Raw genomic sequence first — 10,449 nt, forward strand, 5'->3', positions numbered from 1 at the left:
TTTCATCTTCAAAGCCCCATTTCTGTCTAAAGTTAGTTGCTGATATAAACTTCAAATTTAAGTTTAAAAAAAATTCCAGCTGAAGTTTATCATTCCTGAAAATGTACAGCTGTTTCTACCACATTTATTCTTTTTATTGTCACAATCATAAGACTGAAGGCTAGAAGCAGGCTGTTTTCATTTCAAGTATGCTAACAATCCAGGGAAATCAGACTTTGATCTTTGGGAAGAAGATTTGGGACGAAGATTTGGGACACCACCCAGTGTGTTACAATTGGCTTTGGAGGTTTATTTTACAAGAAACTTGCGATTGTGTTCCAGAATGTGTTTTATATTCATTAGCATGGGAAAAAGAAGGGGTAGGAAGTCATGCTGCTGTCAGCTATGAAAAAATCAAGTTTAAGTGATTTGGAAAGTAAAGACTTATGATTAGTGATGTTATGCATAGCACAGGGAGATCAGCTTTGTGACCACCTAGAGGGGTGGGATAGGGAGGGTGGGAGGGAGACGCAAGAGGGAGGAGATATGGGGATATATGTATATGTATAGCTGATTCACTTAGTTATACAGCAGAAACTAACACAACGTTGTAAAGCAATTATACTCCAATAAAGATGTTAAAAAAATACAAAAAAAACTACAAAGAAAAAAAAAAAAGACTTAAGTGGGACTCATGTTTCTTTGAATGGAGTAGGTCTCTGTGTTAGTAGCAATGCCTCTGGCAGTGTTCTATAGAAACTAAAGGAGGGAAGGGTGAACTGACTTGAAGTAGCACAACAGAGGGAATGAGATACGAGGAAATATTGTTGGAGACCTTTTCATACAATTAACCACAGGTTAACCTAGAGGGAGAATTTAGACAGAAAGCTTTTTATTTTTTAAACAGTTTTATTGAGAAACACTTTGCATAGCACAAAATCTACCATTTTAAAGTGTGAAATTCAGTGGTTTTTAACACAGTTACGGAATTGTGCAACCATTATCATAAGATAATATTAGGATATCAACCAAATAGAAACTTTGTATCCTTTAGCATTCACTACCCAGGTAGGAAGTCATGCTGCTGTCAGCTATGAAAAAATCAAGTTTAAGTGATTTGAAAAGTAAAGACTTATGATTAGTGATGTTATGCATAGCACAGGGAGATCAGCTTTGTGACCACCTAGAGGGGTGGGATAGGGAGGCTGGGAGGGAGACGCAAGAGGGAGGGGATATGGGGATATATGTAAATGTATAGCTGATTCACTATGTTATAAAGCAGAAACTAACACACCATTGTAAAGCAATTATACTCCAATAAAGATGTTCAAAAAACTTCTTTTGAACGGCCCTTGTGTAGAGACAACACACTTTCTTACCCTCATCCCGCCCAGGGATGGAATTGGCATTCTCCTTGCCCTTTATTGTAAATCTCAACCTATTCTACTCTTATGCTCATGCAAAAACCTTTTTATCCATTTTTGTCCATCTCATCCAATGATTTTATCCCCAGTACTATTTATTCTAGTGTTATTGACTTCTTTATCACTCACCTGTATTGATGACTGGTTTGACACACCTTTCTCTCTCATCCAAAATCTTGCTTCCATACTACTTCAACAATATTTATATAAGCTATAATTCTAACATCCTATGGCAGTTTCTCAAAGTGTGATATGTCTGCTACCTTTATCCAAATTGTCTTCGTTACAGATACAAATTCATGGACCCCACACCAGACCTATTGAATCAGAATCCTCAAAAGTAGAATCAGGGTCTTCCCTGGTGGCACAGTGGTTAAGAATCCGCCTGCCAATGCAGGGGACATGGGTTCGAGACCTGGTCTGGGAAGATCCCACACGCCGTGAAGCAACTAAACCTGTGTGCCACAACTACTGAGACTGTGCTCTAGAGCCTACGAGCCACAACTACTGAAGCCCATGCGCCTAGAGCCTGTGCTCCAGAACAAGAGAAGCCGCCGCAATGAGAAGCCCGTGCACCACAAGGAAGAGTAGCCCCCACTCGCCGCAACTAGAGAAAGCCTGCAAGCAACGATGAAGACCCAACACAGCCAAAAAATAAATAAATAAATAATAAAACTGCCTTAAGAAAAAAAAAAAAGTAGAATCAGGTCTCCAGACAATGTTTAGACACATTAAAATTTGAGAATGACAGTCCTTGCCCTCTCACTTCCTATTCTATTCAACAATAATATTCAACATTCACACTATCAAGTCACCCATTACCATGTAGACACTGCTGTTATTCTCCCTTTGAACATAAACTTTAATCTTTTACTTCCTATTAATCATGTTTCAACTTTTTTTCCTCAAGTATTTCAGCATTCTCCTGAGTTTACTTGCTTTTTCATCTGGCCTAAGTCCCATCATCCAACACTTTAACAAATTTAAACAGCACTTCTGACCCCAACTTCTCACTTATCTTTTTCAACTGCATATGGTCAGCAAGCTTAAGCCTCTGATTAATCCAACCACTTGTCATCTTGTGTCCTACATCCAGCCATCTGAAGGTGACTGGGAAACATTTCTCCAACTCATCAGATTATTGCCACTGCCATATTTGCGGCTATCTGTCTTTCTACTCCATCCAAAACACTGCTTAGCTGATTAAAGACATTGAAGATGACACAAACAGATGGAAAGATATACCGTGTTCTTTGGATTGGAAGCATCAATACTGTGAAAATGACTATACTACTCAAAGCAATCCACAGATTCAATGCAATCCCTATCAAATTACCAATGGCATTTTTCACAAAACTAGAACAAAAAATTTTTAAATTTGTGTGGAAACACAAAAGACCCCAAATAGCCAAAGAAATCTTGAGAAAGAAAAACAGAGCTAGAGGAATCTGGCTCCCTGACTTCAGACTATCCTAGAAAGCTACAGTAATCAAGACAGTATGGTACTGCCACCAAAACAGACATATAGATCAATAGAACAGGACAGAAAGCCCAGAAATTAACCCATGCAGCTATGGTCAATTAATTTACTAAAAAGGAGGCAAGGATATACAATAGAGAAAAGACAGTCTCTTGAATACGTGGTGCTGGGAACATCAGACAGCTACATGTAAAAAAAACACCATACACAACACCATATACAAAAATGAATTCAAAATGGATTAGAGATGGACACTATAAAATTCCTAGAGGAAAACATCGGCAGAGCACTCTTTGACATAAATTGCAGCAATATCTTTTTGGATCTGTTTCCTAGAGTAATGAAAATAAAAACAAAAATAAACAAATGGTACCTAATTAAACTTAAAACCTTCTTCACAGCAAAGGAAACCATAAACAAAATGAAAACCTACAGAATGGAAGAAAATATTTGCAAATGGTGCGACTGACAAGGGATTAATCTCCAAAATACACAAACAACTTATACAGCTCAATATCAAAGAAACAAATAACCCAATCAAAAAATGGGCAGAGGATCTAAATAGATACTTCTCCAAAGAAGACATACAGATAGCCAAAAGGCGCATGAAAAGATGCTCAACATCGCTAATTATTAGAGAAATGCAAATCAAAACTACAGTGAGGTATCACCTCATTCCGGTAGAATGACCATTGTCAAAAAGTCTACAAATAACAAATACTGGAGAGGATGTGAAGAAAAGGAACCCTCCTACACTAAAATTGGTGCAGCCACTATGGAGAAAAAAATATTGAGGTTCCTTAAAAAACTAAAAATAGAGCTACTGAATGATTCTGCTATTCCACTCCTGGGCATATATCCAGAGAAAACCGTAACTGGAAAAAGATACATGCACCCCAATGTTCATAGCAGCACTATTTACAATAGCCAAGACATGGAAGCAACGTAAATGTCCATCGACAGATAAATGGATAAAGAAGATGCAGTGTGTGTGTGTGTGTGTGTGTGTGTGTGTGTGTGTGTGTAATGAATATTACTCAGCCATAAAAAAGAATGAAATAATGCTATTTGCATCAACATAGATGGACCTAGAGATTATCATACTAAATGAAGTAAGCCAGACAAAGATAAATGCCGTATGATATCATTTATATGTGGAATCTAAAACAAAAGGTTACAAATGAACTTATATACAAAACAGAAGTAAACCGACAGTCATAGAAAACAGACTTATAGTTACCAAAGGGAAAGGTGGGGAGGGATAAATTAGGAGTTTGGGATTAACATATACATACTATTATATGCACAAAAGATAACCAACAGGGACCTACTGTATAGCACAGGGAACTATACTCAGTATTTTGTAATAACCTATAAGGGAAGAGAATCTGAAAAAGAATAGGAAAAAAACAAAAAAAAACCCACTGTTTAGTAACTAGTCAGCTGTCTGCTACATTCTCCTTAACAGCTACATCAGAAATTGATGATGCCAAGAATCGAGTGTCACTGGCACTATCTTCTCTTAGCAAATGATTCTGCTTCCTATTTCATACCTCCAGTCCCTGATTCCTGCAGCCACTTAAAATTAAATGTCTGTAGTAGGCTGAACAGTAGCCCCAAGGATATCAGATCCTAATCCCTGCAACCTGTAAATGTAACTTTATGTGGAAAAATGGTCTTTAGAGATGTGGTGAAGTCAGGAATCGTGAGATGGGGTGTCAGTCTGTTTTTCCTGAATTAATTGAAGTACATTACCTCACAGAAAATGTCAAGACCCAATTTTCTGCTTTTTATGTCTCCCCTTCATATCATTCTCCACACAGTTTCCAAGCTGATCTTTCACTCAGGCACCTGTTACTCATCAGTGAGGTCTCTTAAGACCTCCTGGGCAGGTGTTGATTTCTGTCTACCTATCCAGGGGCTCTTTTTACTCAACATATCAATCGTATTTCAGAAATACTTAATTAGTAGTAGCTCTCAACATTTTAGAAAGAAAACTATAACTTTTCTTGGCATATGGCTGCCTCTTCGCCCTCTCCAACTTGCTCCCTGCTTTTCCTCATTCTTCAGATATGTATTAAAAGATAGATCCTCTGTGGAGCCACCATATTTTTCTGGGTACCTTAAGTTCCCCTTTCCCCTGTCTTCACTTTTCTGAGTTTATAACATCATCTTCTGACTTCGTTAACATTTGTTAAGTGGAGCACAGGGTGCCAGATGGTGAATCTGTTCAACAAAAGACCAAAAGAGAAATTGAAATAGAGAAGTTTATTACTCACAGGTCCCAGAGGAGGTATTAAGCACACCTCAAGGGGCTATTTGGAGAGGTCAAGGCAGGGTGCAGGCAGAGAGAGTGACAGGACCTGGTGCACTTGCTTTTATTAGCATCTGTAGCTAGAGTGCTTTGGGGTTCCTGGGCTAGGGTCCAATTGGTCAATTCAAAACAAAAGAGTGTGGTTTTCCTAAGTCCCTTGGGGTTCTTATCCAAGGGCCGTGAAAGGCATACAGGTGCTGGGAGGCAAGAGAGAATGTTGATCTCAAGGGCTGTTGGGGAAGTCAAATCAGGGACTTAACATTTGCTTGTGACTCTGTAGCTGTTATCTAAGCAATACTCTTGCATGAAGGGTCTAGTGTCAGTTTAAAGTCTCTACAGGACACTTGGACACACAAAACGGATGCCCAGGCACCAGTACCATGGAGTAGCTTAGCTAAACTATCTACACCTTACATTTTTTGCTGAATACTGCATTTTAGATATTTATAAGTCCATGCCACTCCCACCAAGTCTGTAAGCTTCCTGAGAGTGGTTTCCAAACCTGTTTCAAATGCAGAAGACTCATTCTTATTGGCTATTAATAAATCCCTGACAAATTTTAAAATAAAGAGGGAATGAATGAATATAAATGAATGAATTCCAGAGCCAAAAAAAATTCTTTGTTAGTTCATAGGCAAAAGTGTCTCTTGCAGCTGCAGAAAAGACACTTATGTAATTTTTAGGCCCTTTGATTTTGAGGGTAGTAAAAGATATTCAGATGTGGGTTATTATAAAATGAATTATTTATGATTGGCATGTGTAAACTGGAACAGATATTCCCAATGACTTGAGTCATCGCGTTCTCTGATCGTGTCTCTGGTCTATGTTAAATTTAAAAGCTGAAATGTCAGTTAGATTTTTTAATATTGTATATGCATATATTCATAGTCCCAAAGAATATAAAATGACAATATTTTTAATGTTGAAAAAGCTATGCTATATATTTCTACACATGTATGCCTTATATATTTCTACATTTATGATATTTTAGCTGCTAGGCTCTGAGAATAAAGTTACTGAAATCAGGAGAGCTGGGTTCTGATCTGGGTAGTCTTGAGACCACCACTTAATATTAAAATGACCTTGAGTAAGAAGATATAAGGGACACAAAAAGAGGGGGAAAGAAAAAACCAAGGAAAGACAAAAGTATCAAAATGGAAATATTTGAAAAGTACTGATTTCTGATCTGTTGCTCTAAATTCCTATTATTCATCTTTATTTGGCTAATTTCTTTTAAGTGGTGCACTTTCATTCATTTTTATTCATTCAGCAAATACTTATTTATCCCTCATGTGTATCGAACTCTAGTGTGGGAAGAATAAAAAATGAAGGGCAACTTATAGTACCAGGAACTCTGCTCAATGTTATGTGGCAGCCTGGATGGGAGGGGAGTCTGGAGGAGAATGGATACATATATACGTATGGCTGAGTCCCTTTGCTGTGCACCTGAAACTATCACAACATTGTTAATCAGCTATACTCCAATATAAAATAAAAAGTTAAAAATAAAGGAAGAGCACATGGCCTACTGCTGGAGACAGATAAACAAATCTGCCTAACTGTAGACATGTGCTGTTGCTACCCAAGATATATTATACAACATAATCAGTTTTATGCATACTACAAAAATACATAATATAAAACAGTATATACATTGTATATAGTTACCTTTCTTTTCCCCTACTAGCAGAGTAATTGTGTTCTTTTATTGCACCAAAATTAGTATTCCCAAGGATTGTTACATTTCACGTTTTAGAAAATAAGCAAGACTTTGGTTTATCGTTCATTTTAAAACTGAGTAATAAGTGTATTAAATTTCCTGAACATTGACCTATATATTTTCCCAAAGTTAATTCTTATAATACTGGACGTGACTGCAGATTCTATTTTGTAGAGCCTTGTTTATTTATTAGTTTTAAAATCATAAAATTGAGGTCTTCTTTTGCTGCATCTTTTTTATTTAGTCCTGTCAGTCCCATAAAGCACAGTAGTCACTGGAAACCATGATGCTAGAAATTCATATATTTCTATTATGTCTCCCTACAGGCCAGTAATTATTGGAAAAACAGTTAACTGGCTTTATGGTCAACCTTTGTCTAGAAGTTCATCCCTATGACCTACAATCCTTTCTCCCTATCTTTAAAATGTGAATGCAAAGTAGAAATTGTAACTGAAAAAGTAAAATATGCTCACGCAAAATTCATTATTTACTTGTAGAAAGTGTGCCAGAAGGCATTTTGCTAAAAATATTTCCCCTTGCATTAAAAAAAAGATAATTTTTGCTTATAGGGTAACATTGTTAAAAGTATTCCATTCACTACAATATTTCCTTTTTTCTCTTTATTTTTTTCTTCTTTCTCTATTTTCCTTTCTATCTTTCATACTCAGAGCATTTGCTTATCACTCTTAGTAAATGTTGACTTTCCTAGTAATTCAGTGATGATTTCTGTGTTGCTCATCAGTTTTGACCCTGCTCGAATAAAATCATTATGTTCCCTCTCAGAGATTTGTTTATTACTTTGTTCATTATCCAGAGGTGTTTTCAGTTCCCAATAAACAGATTGAACTCTATAAATGGATTCTGCCTATTATACCAGAGTAACTGTCTTTTTCATCTGAAATAAGCAAAACAATTACCAAAGTTTCCTGACTGTTTTCAAATGAAGCCAAATTCTAGGATGTAGCATTAAAAATGATCCTAGAAATTGACTCTGAAAGCAAAGTGGGGGTACTCTCTCCCCTTTTGTGATAACTCACTGGTCTAATAGTTATAGTTTATTAAAACAAAATCATTCTGTAAACCTATGGCAGCTGAGGTTTAATATATGTATTTTTATGACTATAATAAGATTACACCATGAAACAGTGCAATATTGAAAAGAACAAGAATGTTTGGTGTATATTGAGGTTTATTTTCAGTGTTCAGATTTATGTTTAAATGTTCTAAATGTACTATCTTTTTCTGTTGAGTACACATGTATTTCTAAGACGTTTCCATTAGTATATTCTTGACAGGTATATAGCCTGGTATCTGACTTATTTCCATAGTCTGGGTATATAAAATAAATATTTGAAAAGCATCAAAGTTGGTCTTCAGTAAAAATAAAAATGAATAAATGTGAAAAAATTGAAATATTGTCATGTCGGTTTAAATATTCATATATATGATTTAATGAAAACACCTAGATTTCCTTTGCTACTTCAATAAAAGTTAGGGGATCCCTGAGAAAAACAAAGTGGGATGAGTTTCTTGGGCATGGAAAAGTGGGCAGGGGGAGAGAATGAAATGGAAGGTGGGATACTGAAGAGTGAAACCACGAGCGATGTTGAAAAGGGAATGATCTGGGCAGGTAGACAAATCAGTACCTGCCCTGGAGGCCATGAGTCCTCAACAATGAGTAACAGGTGTTCTGATGCCATAGTCCAGTTTATTGGAAGATTTCCTTAATTCATGAAGACCAAGGAAAGTCATTGAGTACCAGGGAACTCCTTTTCACTGTTGCATGATTCTAAGAATCCTTGAAAGTCATGTTTTTTCAGGAGAAAATATGCTTTTTCCCCTAAAAATCATGATCAGTATATCATTGTGACCTTACCCTGCTTTTCTACTTCAAACCCTCAGTTCTAGGCCACAACACAATTTTTTTTCAAGCCCTTTCTCAAAGGTAACTCATAGTAATACAGTATTAATACAGCTGTTCACTGTTGCCTAGCGTTGAATGATCAGGTGCACAAAAGACACCTTGTCAGTAAAACCAACTCATGGGGAGTTGTGCGGCTTTGTCACTCTTCACTACTTCCAAATACTTCATTAAGTAAAACTGTCATCTTTCGGGGACTAGGATTTGGCTGTCCAGAGAAGACACCATTACATGGCCTTATAAAGAGCCACATAAACAAAGATCAGCTGCCAAATACCATGAAGGTGTAAGAATAAGGTTTAAAATAAACCTTTGATATAATTGATTTACTTTATCCCTCTTCATAAGTTAGATGAATCTCAAGAAGCCAAAGCAATTGTGTAGCTGGTGCTTTTTGACATAAGTAACAACACAAATAAAAACTTTTCTGCAATCCCATCAGTAGACAGTGAACTTCAGGTGGGTAGAATTTAGTGTTGTTCTATTTTGTGTGGTGTTAGGCATTTTCACATTGCAGATGCTCAGTGCATTCATGGTTAAAGGAGGCTGTTAAATGTTGTTAAGTACTCCCTACATAAAGGCAGTTTTTATACACAAAATTGGTTATATAGCAGAAAAAAATTCCCCTTTTCAACAATAAATGTTTTGTCTGGAACATTGGCTTCAGTGGATAGAGGAAGACAGAACTCTAAGATCAATGAAAGAAAGCCTGCAGTAGTTAATAACTCATAAGTAGAAGTGCAGACTCAAATGAAACCTGCCCATCTTTTATGTAAACTGGGCTTTGAAAAATCACTTGAAAACAGTCATGTAGCCTTATTACCTAATGGTATGATTTTAGCTATTTTATTTTGAACTTGAATATAATTTGCATATTGAATCCATGAAAATTTTTTTGTAAACTCTAAGGTAAAATCATTACTGTATACTACTGGTTCTCAGTAAGAATTTACAGCTTTCTGTTTAAAGAAAGTACCTTTCTATATCGTCGACAGTAAATGGTAATCTGAAATATGTGAGGCAGAAAGGAATGGTAGTATTTCATTGTTATAGCATACTCCATCCTGCTTTTATGTGCATTCCCAAGATGTTCATACACAAACTCTTTCTAAGGAGCAGGCTCTGAATGGTTATTGAGAATGACAAAGAATGAAGCTTTACAGCTTTAAATATTTGATGTTAAGAATGAAATGTTTTGGGCTTCGCTGGTGGCGCACTGGTTGGAGTCCGCCTGCCGATGCAAGGGACGCAGGTTCGTGCCCCGGTCCGGGGAGATCCCACATGCCGTGGAGCGGCTGGGCCCATGAGCCATGGCCGCTGAGCCTGCGCGTCCGGAGCCTGTGGTCCGCAACGGGAGAGGCCACTATAGTGAGAGGCCCGCGTACCACAAAAAAAAAAAAAAAAAGAGTTAAATGTTTTGGGCTTCCCTGGTGGTGCAGTGGTTGAGAGTCCGCCTGCCGATGCAGGGGACGCAGGTTCGTGCCCCAGTCCGGGAAGATCCCACGTGCCACAGAGCGGCTAGGCCCGTGAGCCGTGGCCGCTGAGCCTGCGCGTCTGGAGCCTGTGCTCCGCAACAGGAGAGGCCACAACAGTGAGAGGCCCGTGTACCGC

General features: G+C 37.5%; 1 protein-coding gene across 1 annotated transcript in view; it reads left to right on the forward strand.

The window, feature by feature from the left end:
- The window catches only part of ROBO2 (roundabout guidance receptor 2), a 1,637,092-nt gene that overhangs the window by 772,486 nt on the left and 854,157 nt on the right, over nt 1–10,449 (forward strand). The gene's annotated exons all lie outside the window — the stretch shown is intronic.

This window comes from Aethalodelphis obliquidens, unplaced genomic scaffold, assembly GCF_003676395.1.
Source record: "Aethalodelphis obliquidens isolate GAN/ISIS:26980383/991018 unplaced genomic scaffold, ASM367639v1 scaffold1, whole genome shotgun sequence".
Taxonomy (NCBI): domain Eukaryota; kingdom Metazoa; phylum Chordata; class Mammalia; order Artiodactyla; family Delphinidae; genus Aethalodelphis; species Aethalodelphis obliquidens.